Source organism: Drosophila yakuba, chromosome 2L (genome assembly GCF_016746365.2).
Source record: "Drosophila yakuba strain Tai18E2 chromosome 2L, Prin_Dyak_Tai18E2_2.1, whole genome shotgun sequence".
Classification (NCBI taxonomy): Eukaryota; Metazoa; Arthropoda; class Insecta; order Diptera; family Drosophilidae; genus Drosophila; species Drosophila yakuba.
The window spans coordinates 11,598,196-11,611,895 of NC_052527.2; the positions used below are offsets into that span (position 1 = coordinate 11,598,196).

The 13,700-nt window shown below is 43.2% G+C and overlaps 1 long non-coding RNA gene across 1 annotated transcript; it reads right to left on the reverse strand.

The window, feature by feature from the left end:
* Positions 1–3,094: 3,094 nt before the first annotated feature.
* LOC120320786 lies at positions 3,095–6,653 on the reverse strand. The gene is made up of 2 exons (XR_005560341.1): positions 6,358–6,653; positions 3,095–3,398 (listed from the first exon to the last, which is right to left on the reverse strand). It is a non-coding gene; the product is annotated as an uncharacterized LOC120320786 (long non-coding RNA).
* Between the last annotated feature and the right edge of the window lie 7,047 nt (positions 6,654–13,700).

The following is a 13,700-nucleotide window of genomic DNA, read 5'->3' on the forward strand; positions in this document are numbered from 1 at the left end:
TCAGCCAGCCAGACGTCAGTGTGGGCGCATAAATTGTTTACTTTCCACTGATATGAAATGTGAAAATCGTGATAATATACGCAAGATGTATTTGTTTGGGGAAATAAGAAAACAAAGTGTGGGAAAAGGTTTGAAAGCCCTTAAAGGGCCGAAGGCGAGGGGCATCTTTAAGTGAGTCCATGCTCATTTAATAGGCCTTAGTTCAATAAGAGTGAATTAAACGCTTACTGCATTATCTGACTAGAGATTTCGGCATTTTAAGAAAAAAATTCCATATTATGATCAAATATATTAATCATCTAAACATTAACAAGTTTTCACGAATAAAATTTTATTGGTCGTTTCGTCGAGTGCTCAAATGACCCGTAAAAAATCAGAAACCAGACCCATCCATATGCATAAAGTGCTATTTATGACTCTCAGTGATCGTCCCCACAAACAGCACGAAGGTAGATACAGTATAAAATTTACATTTCTAAATAGTAACATGAAATTCGGCAAACTATTAAATTTAGAGCCGAAAACCAAACAAAAATCTGTCAAAATGTTTATTCATACGCGGCAATTTATGTGGCATTTCGGAGAGGCGGTGACATCGGCTAGCCAGCCCATATTCCCAAAACCAATTCGAGTGTATCTTTTTCGGGGTGGCTAGGACAGGACGAAGCGAAGGATGTTCGAGGATACGCTATGTTCGCTTGGGTAATCAATTTTCCCAGCCGTGACGTCATCATGACGAATTAACACTTTTCCCCCATCGGCCACATCGAGTATTCACATTTTGGGCATTCGGGCTTGGGAATCTCGACTTGGTCGCACTGACATGCCCAACATACTCGATTCGATACGTTTGTTATAACATTTTTACTCCCCTCGCGATCCTACTTGAGCCACCCTCCGAGAAACGCCGCCCATGTCAGCTTTTTCCACTTTAGTTCAGTGTTCAGTACTCAGTGCAGTACTTGCGGTCCCCTCCGAAGTCTTACTATGTGCTATGTGCACCGAGTGGTCGAGGTAAGTGCTTTGTGCTCTGCGTTTTTTCCCATTTCGTTCTTGGATTTTGAATATTTTCGAGTGCTCGAGGGAGGGCGATACAACATTTGATGGTGACTGTGTAGTTTTGCTCCTGCTTGTGGCAAAAGCGTAACGAAATTCTTATGAATATTAATTGGCTGGCCGTGTGCGTTGGCGTCTGTTGTCACTATGTTATTTTAGAGTTGTTTTCGTGGCGACTGTGGGAGTGGCTGAGTGACAGGTTTAGTTCTCTAAACGATCAGCGGCTTAGCTGGACAAGGACTGGCATTTTAATGGCACTCAATATTACACAAATGGCAGCTGAAATTGGTTAAAGAAATTGTATCTTTAAGCGGGAGTTTTTATTCATTTATTTAACAAATCGAAGTATGGTTACTTAGGTTATTACGTTAATGACTTAAATCAATTTGTTTTCATGTGACCTATTTTCAGGTCAAGCGTTTAGTCCTTTTTATGATTCAAAATAGTTCCACGCATTTTAAGGTTTCAGACCAGTCCCTAAAACTTTCCGATTGACTGGCCTTTACAAGCAACTCAAACAAACAAAGAATGCCAGCGAATTCAAACAAAAATATTTCTTTCTAATTCACTTGTCAATAATTTGCGCTAAGCCTATAATTATGCCAACAATGCAGATGGCCGCCCAGGACTCGAGTTTGTGTACTCTCGCAAACTGGAATGCTTAATTGGTGGCAATTTCGTATCCGGCCGCAACTGACTGACAGATCCAGGTTGTGATTCACAATCAGCATCGGTTTTGGATTCAGATTCAGATTCACATGCAGGCGAGTCCGAAACGTTTAGCGAAGTAGAAGGATCGGCGCAGCAGCTTTGATTGAGAGCAGGACCAATCCCAATCCCAATCACAATCCCAATCCCCCGCAACCCCTAAGATGTATGGTTGTATGTTAGTGCCAGCTCTTGGACCTCAAGGGTTGTTTGCGGCTTGGGCTTGGGTACGGATTGGGTACGGATTGGGTTCTTTCTGCCTCGTCTGGGGAGTGGAATCGGGACGGGATCTGGATGAGTGTTGTGCGTGGTTATTGGCGGCTGTGCCCACTCGAACATCTCTTGGCATAATTTCAAGTGGACCGCGGCACTCGAGCTGAGTTGCTTGAGGTCTTCGTCTGGAAACTTGATATTTGTATTCGAGGGCACACACAGTTGTTCCTAAAAAGCTGAGATATTCATTGAGCTGCTTTAGAGATTTCATCGCATTTACACAGAGTGATTAGTAAAGGCAGCAATTCGCATAAATGTATCAAATAATTACGCAAATACATCTACTTAAGCTGATAATTGTGGGTAATATGAAAGTCCAATTAAATAACCAACTTGCGACATCAAAAATACATGTTGATTCTTTACCCTTATCATTACCTTTTAAAGGATATTTATTTTATCTTTTCGAATCTCCTTACCGCCCACCTTGTCATACTTGTGTCTACCCACCAATAAAAAGTCGAGAAGCGGTCGCATTTGCGTATCGCTGCTCAAATCCGTTTAATTGGCGGTGCACCTTGGCAACGGGCAATAAGGTTCCCATAAGTTGGCTCTCGGCAAAAGGGGGTAAATACTTGTGGGTAGGTGCTAACCATGACAACAAGCGATTGATTGGCTTCGCAACATTTGTGCAATTTATATCAACCGACCAGAAATGTGGCACGCAAGCCGCTTGTCAGACAAACTGAATGTGAATGTGAATGTGAAAGCGGCGTGTGCGCCTAATTAGTCAACCGCCGCAAGAATATTATCCTTTTGTCGGCTGGGCTACTGCACGGAAATCGGCGATGCCAATTAACGCGATTTGTGCATATTTGAAGAGTCCAAATCCAACATAAGCCACCTGCCACTCTAATTGGTTAGCCCGCAACCAAATCAGACTCGTAATGCTATACCCGAAAAGCCAGGATGGGAACTCGTTACATACTTACTCATGCGTTATGTCATAAATACTTCTGTTACTTTACGATACATTTAGGCAAGAAGTAATTACGTAGCAAGCGCAGTCAAAAAATACCTCTTTAGAGTCCAGAATTGTTGGCAATAAACTTGTGCGTTCCTCTTTCCCCGTATTTATTCAACTGCTAGTCAGCACATATTTACATAGAGAGTCGTGTTTATTTGTCCGTGGTAGCCACCTTTGCGACCTTTACCACGCATTTCACCGAACACTTGACACCTTTTTTTTGGCACGGCAACCAAATGTTTTTGAGTTTTATGATCTATTTGCATTCGACAAGCCCTCTGACCTTAAGCAAACACTAATGGCACAGGACACTTGAAGAGTGTGAACGGAAGGTGAAGGACGATTTGGAATGTCCCAAATGGGAAGGACAAGTGTTTCGATTTGGTGAGAAAATCTGCCAGAAAAGAATATATAAAAATATAAGGTTAAGTGTTATTTTTACTGATAAATCGTCATAATTCCTTCAAAATAAAATAAATGCATTTTCTATTTATGTTTCTTAGTAATACTAAAAATTATTATATTTGTGCAACTTGATTTAATAGCAGCAATAAATTACATTGATTGAATCGAGATGCAAGATCCTGAGGTAATTGCTTATTTCCCGAGTTAACCATTTGGCTACCAATTCGATTAGTCATTTACGACCGGCTCCAAGTCCGTCGTCTCCCCGGCCAGGGAAGACCCATTACCCACTACCAAGTACCCAATATCCAAAAGCAAATAAAAGCGGGGCCCGCATCTGGTTCCCTGGATTCCTGTTCTCTGCCATTGAGGAGACGAGAAGAGACGCACACGCATACAGTTGCTAATGATGCCGCTGCCAGTTTGTCTGGGCCGAGATATGGATATGGAACAGAAAAGAGTAAATAACGTGGCCCTCGACGGAGGAAGACGAGCAGCTACCTACCAAACCAAACCGAACACAACTACCTCTACCTACCTGCTGCAGTCTGGAAATATTTATCGATCGGCTCATCGGCGAGTTATGAAAAATTTACTTTCGTTACAACGACGGACATTAAGCGGGGACGTCATGAAGTCTGTGCCGACCAGACATCAGACACCAGACTTCGGAGCTCGGATCTCTGAGTTCGGAGCTCTGAGCTCGGAGCTCGGAGAACCCTCTGCACAGCATGAGGTGGTTGCCTTGGAGGTGCAAAGTGGTCGGGGCAGATGCATACGTTACTTTTATAATTTTAATGGCCCGGTCAGGTATTTTTACAGCTCTTCTCCTTCGCTCAGGCGGCTCTGAATGAGCATTGAGCCGTCGTAAACTCCTGATGAACATCATAAATAATATGTGTGTTCGATTTTTATTCCAGTTTCCAGTTTCTTCACACATTTTACGCACTCTTGAGGAAGGGACTGTGTGTGTGTGTGATTGTGTCCAGGGGCAGGAGATCAAGATCGCCACGAACCATAAAACCCATGTCAAAAAGTTAGCCCACATCCCTGCAGCCAAAAGTCAAGAATGAAATCATTGGATTTGGATTTTCGATTTTGTCCACGGTCCAGCCTACTTAACATTTCCTAACAATTTTCCCCCAGATATATGTGGAACAATGGGAGAAATGTCCACTAGCTCTCGATGCAATAAAATTTACTTGTAGGTTCCGTAGGATCCCCGTTGCGTTCAGAACCGAGCAGCTGCATTCAGCACCAAATTTATTTTCGGCCATGTTTGGCTCTTCAGGGATTTACTTCAATGTAAATAATAATATTGTCAAATGGGCTCATGGAGGCTGTTCAAATACTGGGATTCGTGTTTGGGTTTCTTCTACCAATTTGTCGCTGACGATTTTTACTTAAAATATTCATTACTAACGATTATATATCCCTTTTAAAAGGCAGCTCAGCAGTGAAATCTGCTTAATATCAGCTCACTTCGAGAGGAAAAAACTTTCTAGTTTTGTTTTTATTTTAACAACATCTCATATTTATGTACGAGGCTAAAACTAGTACCGTTATAAGACCCACACCAAAGACCTAAACTAAAATCGAGTTCAAGGCAATCACTAAGTCATCGCACCTCATAAAAGTCGATCGTAAAGTAGCCAGCGACATAAAAGCTCAACTCAACTTAGTCCAACTCAACAGATTGTCATAAAAAGCCATATCTTATTGAAAATTTGAAAATCGCAGACCAGAAGAGAGAGGGAGGACCACCGGCACGGATTCCCTCTATCTGATACGATTCTAAGTAGTCGAAAGCCATTTGGAAATCAAATTACAAAATTACGCTAAATGACAAGTTCCTTCGCATCTCAAATGTAGCGGCCCTAACGATCAATAATGTCACATAAGTCACCGATTATTTGGGGGCCAGCGGCTCTCAGAATATGGCGGTTCATTGGTTTTATGTGTTTAAGATCCATCCAATAGATCGAAGGTCGTAAAAAGTTTGAAACCCATAGATCCAGCAATCGCAGGTGCGAAATGGGCTTCGAGACCAGCTCTGTTGTGACTTTTTGATATGGCTTTACGACTTTTTCGAGACAGTCGCATAGCATCAAGTCGCAATGAACAAAGATCCCCACTCATGTCTCCTAAATGTTTCTGTTTTACGATCACACGACCGATTCCCGCGGATCGAACAAATCGCTTGGCACCGACCCTCGTCCCGCTGGTGACCCCGTCCCGAAATTCGGAAATTATGCAAATCTATGAGGTCCACCCAAAATTCTTTTCGTCTGGAATCCAGTGTGCTCGTAAAAAATCAATAAAAAATATCGTTCAACATATATTTTTCGCTTTAGTTGAGGATGTTCAGTCCGGTTTACCAATATTCCAAGGGTCATCAAAGTCGCATAAGAATATAATTCAAATTAAATAGAGCCGAATCATCATTGATAACCTGGTAGCCATTGCCTCATTAAGATTTGCCTATCGCTGGCCCCTATATTTAGAAAGAATAAAAAAGCTACAAAATCTTAAATGCCACAAAGCCGCATACCGAAGACAATGAGTTCGTCTTGAAAGCTTGCCACACACAAAGACCATAGACTACCTACGACTTAAAGTAGCTGAAAGTGTCTTTTCTATGCTGATTTTATGGCATTCTATTATGATCTATTAGTGACCATTAATTGATAAGCCAAATGAAAAGGGCGGTCTACTTTACAGCATGTGAATGCTTTCAACTCGATGTGGATTTCTATTTGTACCTCGAACATGATCTATTAGTCAGCATTAGGTGATATGCAGTAAAATGGGACATGTCGTTAGAATAAAAACCTGATTGAATCCATTTAATTTTGGTATATAAGTTTCTATCTAAATAAAACTACATCTTTTCACTAGTATGAAATCCTAGCTGAGTAGATTGTATTGGCAACCTGTTCACGTTTTACCTGATCCGTGACCAATTCCAAGACGCCTAAGAGTCTGGCGATTCCGCCGTGGTGACCATTTGGCCAGGGCGTCCTCCGCGGGTTCCACTTCCCGGACAGTTCGCAGCGTGTCCTCGCACCAAGGCCAACTCCCAGCGCGATCTGGACAGGAATAGGTCCAAGAACCTGGCCAGACAGCTAGACGCCCCGTTTAAAGTGCCTGGAAAGCGGCTGGACTACAGATTCGCTGCACAGCATGCGGCTGCTGAGTGCCGAGGATGTTGCAGTTGCACTGCTAGTTGCAGGTGTTTCGGTGCGGAATCTCCCATGCGTTTGAGCAGCGTCATGTTGTCTGCGTTGCATTCCCGGCCTTTTTTGAAAGTCATGGTCATGGAAGGGCCCTAATGATGCTTGAGACGAATTGTCATTGGTTTTGCCCGGTGTTTGGCCATCTGAAGGGTTGCGTTTGCCTATATAACTACTTGTGAATTTCAAGGCTGCCATCAGCTGCCACCGAGCATGAGTGGTGATTATGCGTATTATTCCCATTTTAGATCCTCTGAAATGCTCCAAAGTACCAGCTGAGTCGCTTGAGTTATGATCCAATGCAAAAATGGACCACAACTCAGATTTAGCTGTAATCGATTTATTAGGAATGCTGCGTTTAACTTTCACAGGACTCACACCCAACTGGGCAACATCAGATGTCGATGCAAGGATGTGCCACAACCAATGCCACGCCCACACAACCGCCGCCCACAACGATGAAGAAGAGCAAAAGCGATATAAAAATTGTTGTACATATGACAGGGCGATGCTGTGCATTAGTGTGTGTTTGGGTGTGTGTGCTGAAGCATTGAAAAAAGTAAAGAACTTCGACAGACGGAAACAGGAAACCGGAAGTCCATCTTGCTCACAGTGTCGACGACAGCAACATGGCGGGGAAAAGTGGCGGGGTGGTTGGATGTAGGGGGATGCTGCGGGGTGGCAGGTCCAAGATATTTTTATGCGTTGAAATTTTTCAGCTGGACCAAATCGCATACATCATAAATATATATATATATAGATACATATAAAATATCCGCGTGTGTGGGCGCCGGCAACTTCAATAATCATTATCAGCAGAACGACAACGTTGTCGCTGCCCCATCGCCTCACACTTTGCGGCATCATGTTGCGGAAACAGATAACGCACGGACACGACTACGGACATCTGGTGGATGGAGCGGATGGTGGGCAAGGAGGTGGGAAGCAGTCGACGCAGCACACAGCATTTAATGCGGATAGTTCGGGGTCCTGCCAGATTCTGGTCCTGCCAAGACGACAACTCGAGCTTCAAATTGAAATCAATGATGCGCAAGCTTATGTCGCAGAACCAAGTGCACAAAAAAAAATAACTACAAAATATGAGCGCTGGCTGCTCTAATGTAGCATCAACATATGGATGGGGAAGTTCCCCCATATTCCTCCCATCCAGGAGCAACAAATGATGCGAAAAACCATAGCCGCTTGCCACCCGCCAGGCAGTGACGCCGGTGTCCGGACTTCGGAGCCTGGAGCCTGGAGCTCGGAGTTTGCAGTCCAGCCGGAACCATAAAAAAGTGTTAATGTATTTGCAATCTCCAGGAAAGGTATGGCGGACAAAAAAATACATTTCGCAGAAGAAAGTATGATAGGGTCGGAATTTCCGATGCCAGAGTCTGGCCAAAAAGAAGCTTAAGCTTACAAGTTTCACGGCCGAGATAATCTCGCTTTAAGAACGAAGCCAAAGAGGTGATTGTGCGCTGGGAATGAAATTTAGTCTGTTTTTACGCCGAATACTCACATATTCAATCAGGCTGTCCGGCAGGTATATAAAAACGCCACCATGGAGTCTGAAAATAAAGTTATTCGATGCCGCCACAAGTCAACGACGAATCAAACAAATCAAACTACGGGGTACTTGGTAAAATGGTTCAACATCTACCCACGCAAAATAAATAAAACTCAGAGCTCCGAAAAAGGTGGACAAATTAGTCGATAAACTCCAATTAACATAATACATGGCCCCAAGTCAGATACAAGAGACTCAGAGACTTGCTTTGCAAATCAAATCCCATACAATCCAATCAAAATTTATGCAAAATCAACACTTTACGCTAATGATTTGCGACCAGTCAAAGATCGTCGACAGTTCCCGGACTTATCTGCATTGAGAGCATCGTGTCTGTGCGATATTATAGATATTATAGCTACGACTTTCGGACCATTAACATATTCCGATTCCAATGCGTATTTCTCGAGTGGTAGCGTTTTATGAATGATCTGGATCCACTTGACCGGGCCGGCAGAACTTTCTGTAACATTTTTCTTTAATGCCCACTTATAAATAGTTAAATATTTAAATTTAACTGTTAGTTAATGATTGCCAAATTATGCCCAAGACAGCGGGAACATTTGTGTGAAATCCTAATCCGCAGACAGGTTACCAACTCTTTTTTGTTCCTGCATTTCGAGTTGGTTGCCCCATAAATTCTGCTTAAAGAAGTTGTTAGCTGACAGCCCGAAACTGTGAATGGAACTCAGTTGGCTTTCAAATTGTCAAAGTTAAGAGTTCGACTAGAAGTCGGCTGAGAAGTGTATTGAAGACCATATAATGAGCTTATCACATAGTGGCGAAGAAAGACTTTTATACATAGAGAGGGTATTAACCAATTTGCTTAACTTAGGGGCTCTGAATATTTGAACGAATCAAAATAAACGACTACTATAATCAATCAACTTAGCTAAGACTCTAAAACAGATTTCAAGAATATTTATCAGTTATTATTAGAATCTCAATTATCATATGATAAGTAATACAAGAAATTTAGTTGCTCCTAAAAATGTAGCCATTATCTATTTGTTACAATTACAGGTGCCATTTATTAAACAGCACATTCTTTCAAGATTTCCCATTTTTATGCAGTGTTCATTCCATGAGAATACCCCTGCATGTGCAACCATAATCCAACATTACACGGCTCGGACACCCTTGAAGGTCCTTCGAGGAGTGCTCGTCAGCCGACATGTCCTAAGTCCTTGTCTCTGGCTCTTGGCAGGCTTTTATCAGGCTGTTTTGCGATGGAGTGGGGTTTTGGTGTGCGATGTTTGGTATTTCGTATTTGGTGTTTGGTTACACCACCGCAGTCCAAGCTGGAAGACGTGGCAGAGATGAGACCCTTGGGCTCGGATTCCCGGGTTCGTCGACTGACTGATGTTTGGGATGTGTAAGTAACGTTGTAGGCAACATATTGTGCGAGCATACATACTTATTTATCGATGGACGCGTGTCTGTTTATTAATTGAAGTATTTGTTCAGTGTGTTGTCGTCATCGTCAGCGGCGTCGCCGCCTGTCGTCTGTTTGTTTTTCCTTGGTTGTTGTTTCTGCGGCGCGTCAACACTTGAAATTTGAAACATTTCTTCTTTTCAGTTCGATCGGCGGCTAGAGCTACTTGTTTACATTAACCAATTAGCGTGTGGCGGGGGTTGGATTGGCAGGTTGGGGGTTAAGACCTTTGACATCCCATTGACATGTTGCGACTCATATTTGTTTTGACAGTTTTCCAAAGTGCGGCGGAGTACGTGTGTGTGCCGCTGAACAACTGGCACATAAACCGTTGGAAAACTGACACTTTAACCCACGCACTTTCGGAAAACTGTCCTTTGTGTGTCAGGTGCCCTGCATCGATTTCAATCTGAATATACTACCAAAGTTATAATAAACTCGCATGGCGAGTGTACATAAGCAAAAATTCCATATTCCACAACATAACTTAATTTTCTTGCAAAAAAGTATGGTACTATAAGTCATTTTAAAGATGTCTCAGTGATTTTCCTTTGCGATTTGCAGAACGCGGACCGATTAAATGGTTGGGAATTTTCCGTCCTCCATCCACCAACTATCTATTCACCCCAACCCGAAACGATGGAGTCCCGGTGCTTTGCGGATTGGTTTTTGTGTTATCAAAACAAATTGCACTGCCAGCAGCAGGCGCAGAATCAGAATCGCCGAAGATTGGGGCAGGAAATTTTATTTGGCAACCCCGCCACTTAACCCAGACCCCCAAAAACCCCAGAAAGCCCAGAAACGCCAGAACCCTCACCTTTTCGCCCGTCGGGGCCACATCCCACATAATGATGATGCGCAAGTGTCGCGTGCACCTTTTTTCCACCCGGATTCTGTGATGGGAATGGAGGGCACAGAATTCAGGACTCAGGATGCGATGTATTAGCCGTGGGTGAGTGGGGCTGCGGTTGTGCCTGGGATGCCTGCAAGGAGATTGGCCATAAAAATTCCATAAAGATAGCGATTTATGTGGAAAAGGGTTGGCAAGTCGATGCGTAAATTGATGTGGCTTCTGCTGTAATGGCACTTCTCATCTCGGCAGCTCTGCAACGCGGCATCATCAGCATTTGTTGCTGACATTTTCGCTACTTAGTGGGGTGCGAGATTTCGGAAAGTATATATTCTTTTTCTTGTCAATCGTGGGTTCTTTTGTGTGTGGGAGGGCGCAGTGTGGAAATGATTTGCAGGTGGTTATTAATCAAATTAATGTGCTTATTGATAACGGGCTGAATGGCATGCCGTAATGTTGTCGCCTCGCCATTGTTGATGTTTGCCGCTTTAAGTGGCGGACCAGACGAGATTGGCCTCAGACTGGCGCACATTTTACAAGCTTTTAAAAACAGATTATCTTATCCCATCTGAATGGAACAGGAACAACACGGGGCCGCACTTAATAGAAACCCAATTCCGAGCTAACCAAATTTACATTCGAATCAAAACGAAAGCGCCGCCTCGTTCGCGTCCGCGGCGGTGGGGAAAGTGTAGAAGAACCATTCCGAATCCGAAAACATTGGTAATCATTTCGACTCTGTAGACTCTGAAATTGAGACATCAAATTGGTTAGGGATCTGAGGAAAAACCACTTAAATCACCTCAGAGACAAGCGGCGAGATAACGAGAGTAGAAAAGAATCCACAGCCCCGAATAACCCGAAAACAAATCAAGTGCCTCGGTCGGAAAACCAATTTCCCGAATAGGAAGGCAGGCTGATTTATTTAGAGAGACTAATTATGTGATGTCTGTTTCGGTATTAGATTCGATTTTGAAGTTCCCCTCCCGCTCAAAGTGGCTGAAACAAATGACGACAACGGCTAGTGACCACAACAAACACACCGATGACAGCCAAAGTGCATCTTAATTTCTTGACGATGGAAGACATGGTCCAGTGGCCAGGGAGTGACTCCGATTCCGTCTCTGGGCACGCGATACTCGTTCCGAACTGAAAAATGCAACAACTGACAGTTTGCTTGGCAGACAGGTTGACAACTTAGTCAAGCGAGTGAAATGTGCAAGTTACGTGGGGCGTAATCGAGCTGGAAAGATGGGAAATATGGAATACAGCTCTTTTTGAAGGGCAGTTGTCGACAGTTTTCATTAGTATGGGTGGGTAAAACCACATCTATTCGGCTGAGACATGTTGATTACCTACCCAGCTACATGGCATCCCAGAAGATATGTGATTGAGAGCAAATAAAGAGTTAAGACTTGTCAGCACAATTTGTATATTTAAATGTGTTATTTAAGGAAGCAGAGTAAGACTACTGAAAAATCATAGATTAATAAAAAAATATTATAGATAGCACAGTTTTCTGTAAAGAAATATAAACATGAATGAATACTACGTGATCTTATGTCCATAAGAATCTGTTTCATTAACTACTTAATAATTTTAGTTTTATTTAAGGTAGAATATGTATGAAATATGTTGAGATCTATGCACTGCTTCATGCTATATTATAACAAGTAATTCCTTATTACCATTTATATTTTATTGTGAACTAGAGCCCCAAGTTATGCATTCCAACGTTCCCTTCTGGACTGCATTCCACCACGTATCTGGAAGCCAGCCGATGGCCCTGTCCCAAATCGGAGGCCCCGCCAAACCCCTTTGTCCCAATAGGCCAAAATGCGGTTCAATAACTCAGCAACGTAAACAACTTAATTAGCAACCAGGTAGCAGCAAAAAAAAAAGGAGAAAAAATGAAATAATAATGAAAGAAGCACATGTGCACACCAAGAGCGAGAAGTTTGGGCGGTAATTAATTTCGAACGCATGCCAAAAGCAATCCTGGTTGCTGTCCACCCGCTGATTATTATGTGAGTCCCACATCGATGGCTCCAGCTACAGCTCCAGACCCCCAGATCGGTTGTCTGGTAGCACTGCTCAGGGGGTTTAGCTTTCATATATATATATCTACATATATCTATATATATCAGTATTTTTTGAGAACTCGCCTACGCGCGGGGCTTTTAGGAGCCCTCGAAGCGTTGGCGGTGCGTGCGTTTTTTGCCTAATTAATGGCGGCAATTTGTAAACGTCGCAAAATGCGCGAAAATGTATTTGCCAAATGTGAGGCGGCCGGGGCCAAGTTGGTAATAAGAAACTGGTATGGAAGGGTACGGCTGCAGTTCGCTTTTTAAGGCGCTGATTGATCAGCAGCCCAAGCTGAACTGGCACCAACTTTTCACCGTCCCAACGCACTGGAAAACAAGTTTTTAACTTCTGTTTGTGTTTTTATAAAAACTGCACTGAAGTTAATGTTACAACAGTTTCTCATATTTAATAATAATATAATAATATTAAGTAACACCATTTTAGAACATGTTTTAATATGGCAAGCATGAGATTCTCAGAATTCCTCCCGGTGCACTGCCAATAACGAGGATGATGGAGATGATGATGCGCTGCATGCTGATGAACGATCATCGGAGGATCGGCCTGGATCGACGGTTTGCCCATCGCCGATCGTTTGCCACGTAGCGTGATAATATTTTTTCGAAATTATTCGACTGGCATACATAAGCAGCACGCGAGCGCCATAATCCATAATCCATAATGTCACCAAGTGTCGATCGACGATCGTCCATCGTCCATCGCTGATCTCGCCTAATAATGTTGTCGCGTCAGTTCAATGGCTTGTGACACATCAGAGGACTGCGAAAACGAGGCACAAATCGGGGAGAAATGTGGCGAATTGAAATGGAAACGGGTGATTTACGAGCCAATGGCCGACAATGCCGGTGAATAATATCGAAGGTGATTTTGGGTTCTGGGGATCGCTTGATCTCGCCGGGAGTTGCAGTCCTCGATTTATGGCCCCCCATAATTGTCATGGCTCTCTGTATGGCCAACAAGTAGCTACCGCTTGGGGTTTGCGAGTTACTTACTGGGCGATACTGGATGATACTGGGCTACCAGTGGACTGATTTCGAGAATACCACAGAGACACCACCAGCTGGGCTACCGTTTAAATTTTGATAAGGGACCCACCGACG